This window comes from Chelonia mydas, chromosome 1 (assembly GCF_015237465.2).
Source record: "Chelonia mydas isolate rCheMyd1 chromosome 1, rCheMyd1.pri.v2, whole genome shotgun sequence".
NCBI lineage: Eukaryota > Metazoa > Chordata > Testudines > Cheloniidae > Chelonia > Chelonia mydas.
In genome coordinates this window covers 1,010,892-1,014,151 of record NC_057849.1, presented here as the reverse complement: position 1 = coordinate 1,014,151, position 3,260 = coordinate 1,010,892, and the positions used below count along the sequence as shown (strand labels likewise).

At 46.0% G+C, this 3,260-nt stretch overlaps 1 pseudogene; it reads right to left on the bottom strand.

Moving 5' to 3' along the window:
* Positions 1–906: 906 nt before the first annotated feature.
* LOC119565120 lies at positions 907–1,905 on the bottom strand (annotated as a pseudogene).
* Between the last annotated feature and the right edge of the window lie 1,355 nt (positions 1,906–3,260).

Below are 3,260 nucleotides of genomic sequence, written 5' to 3'. Positions count from 1 at the left end.
CTTTGATCAGCACTTCAGTCGCTTGATATGGTGTCTGTAGATGTAGGTGGAAGAGAGAAGAAGAGCATGGCAAATGTCTCTTCCTTTTATCATGTCCTTTCCTCACTCTTGGCTTTGACCCACCCTGACCCCCTTCAGCATCACATGAGAATTACTGAGTCTCTCCAAGCAAGGTTGAGCAATTCCCCTGGTGGGGCCTCATGCAGGTGAGTCATTGCATTGTAGCTCCCTTTCTGGACAATGGCTGTTGATGGGTTGTTTGACACACTGCCAGGGCTTTGGTTACTTTCCTTGCTGTTGCCTCTGGGGAGCTAATATCTGGTTAATTCCCCAATTTACAGCATGTTTTAGTGACAATCATACGACCAAATTCTCATAACTTCACATGCATCAATGATACACATATATGGACAGAGAAATGACTTTCAGCAGATCATAACCTTTCCCTTGATACCTTACATGTCATGCTTTATAAGCAAGATCACAATTATATGATATTGAGGAATATGGGGGCTAAAAAACACTCCCCCAAGATATAGAATGTCATAGAAGGGAGGTGGAAATGATCCAGCAAGTGACAGGGGGAGGGGAACAGAGGAGCCAACGACAGGGGTGGGGACTTGGGGGGAAAAGGTAAAGCAGGGTCAGAGCCTTAACACAAGAGATGGGGCAAGGGGTGGGGTTTCGGGGGTCCAGACACCAGCAGTTAGAGATGTGGCAACCCACTGAATTGTACATAGATCTATTGACCAGTTTGTCATGCTCACACAGCACAGTAAGGTCAGGAAAGGATTTAATGTCTCTTTGACTGTCCAGTAAGTGATTCAGGGAAGAGGGCCCAGCACCATGTCACCAGCCAGCTCTGCATGGAGCTCAGTCTGAGAGCCAGAGCATCAGGAGAAAACTTTACATCCCTTTATGAATAAGTAGCCAGAGCAGCCTGTCCTGGATCTGTTTCGTCCTCACCCTGTAGATGATGGGGTGCAGCATGGGGGGTATCAGGAGGTACACATTGGCCATGAGAACGTGGAAATGCAGGGCCACATTGTCACCAAATCGGTGCGTGAGGAAGGAGAAGATAACTGGGATGTAAGAGGCTAAAATGACAAATAGGTGGGAGCCGCAGGTCCCAAAAGTCTTGAGCCGGGCGTGTTTTGTCGGGAGACTGAAGATGGCCCTGAGAATCTGGATATAGGACATGGCAATAAAAATCACATCCAGACCCATCACCAAGAATGCCACAGAGAGACTATAGTAACTACTGATGCGGACATCAGCACAGGCCAGCTTCACCACGGCCATGTGCTCACAGTACGAGTGGGGGATAATGTTGGTTCTACAATATGGCCACCGCCTTGCCAGGATGGGATAGGGCAGTATGAGCATGCCACCGTGCAGCACCACGACCAGGCCAATCTTGGCCACCACGGGCTTTGTCAGGATAGTGGAATGTCTCAGGGGATCGCAGATGGCCACATACCTATCCAAAGCCATGGCCACGAAGATCCCAGACTACATCGTTGATACACAGTGAATGAAGTACATCTGGGTGAGGCAGGCACTGAAATTGATCTCCCTAGAATTGAACCAGAAGATGCTCAGCATTTTGGGCAGGGTGGACGTGGAGAGGACCAGGTCGCTGATGGCCAACATGCAGAGGAGATAATACATAGGCCCGTGGAGGCTTAGCTCCATCTTCACAATGAACAGGATGGTGAAGGTCCCAAAGACCGCAATGGAGTACATGGTGCAGAAGGGGATGGAGATCCAGACATGGGCAGTCTCCAGGCCAGGAATGCCCAGCAGGATGAAGGTGGAGGACTTGGTGAAGTCAGTTGTGTTGGAATTTGACATGGAGTATGGGAGAAGGTATCCAATTCTGAGGCAGAACCGTGTCTTCTGCATGTACCATACATTCAACAGACTTCTGTATGTGCCCAGAGTCAAGGGAGATGGTCACAGTACAAATGCCTAGTGGAGATACAATGTTAATATGAGACACTACATGCACTACTGGAGGCTGTTCTCATGGGTGAAGCAGATTGGTCTCTCTTCACACACTGAAAAATGACATTTTCTTTATTCAGATAAATGAATTATGAACAACTGACCCTACTAATGCCAATTCTGTATTTGATGGTGCTCCATGTGTCAATAATTCTAAATGTCATTGTATGGGAAATCTTAATAGGCAGCAGGAAACACGAGTTTGGATACTGGTTATCCAAGTGTTGTTTCTTAATGCAATGAAAGCCAGACTAGGGAGTCCATGCTGTAGGGAGTTCTCCATTCACCCGGTTGCTCAAATTTTGAGAGTGAAAAAAACCAAACCTTTGCCAAGACATTGCCAGGCAGAAACATCCCAACCAGAACACACCTCAGGGAGAAGACCTGGGTGTCATTAATAGCAGATCAACAAAACACCTGCTCGTTCACAGTAGTAGCCTGTCAAGGTTCCTTCCCCACTCTGAACTCTAGGGTACAGATGTGGGGACCTGCATGAAAGACCCCCTAAGATTATTCTTACCAGCTTAGGTTAAAAACTTCCTTAAGGTACAAACTTTTCCTTGGCCTTGAACTCTATGCTGCCACCACCAAGCGTGTTAAACAAAGAACAGGGAAAGAGCCCACTTGGAGACGTCTTCCCCCAAAATATCCCCCCAAGCACTACATCCGCTTTCCTGGGGAAAGCTTGATAAAAATCCTCACCAATTTGCATAGGTGAACACAGACCCAAACCCTTGGATCTTAAGAACAATGAAAAATCAATCAGGTTCTTAAAAGAAGAATTTTAATTAAAGAAAAGGTAAAAGAATCACCTCTATAAAATCAGGATGGTAAATACCTTACAGGGTAATCAGATTCAAAACATAGAGAATCCATCTAGGCAAAACCTTAAGTTACAAAAAGACACAAAAAGAGGAACATACATTCCATTCAGCACAGCTATTTTACCAGCCATTAAACAAAAGAAAATCTAACGCATTTCTAGCTAGATTACTTACTAACTTAACAGAAGTTCTAAAGAACATTCCTGACCTGGTTCCGGCGAAAGCATCACACAGACAGACAGACCCTTTGTCATCCCGTGTGTCCCCCCCGAGCTTTGAAAGTAACTTGTCTCTTCATTGGTCATTGTGGTCAGGTGCCAGCGATGTTATCTTAGCTTCTTAACACGTTACACATGAAAGGGTTTTGCCTCTGGCCAGGAGGGATTTTATAGTTCTGAATACAGAAAGGTGGTTACTCTTCCCTTTATA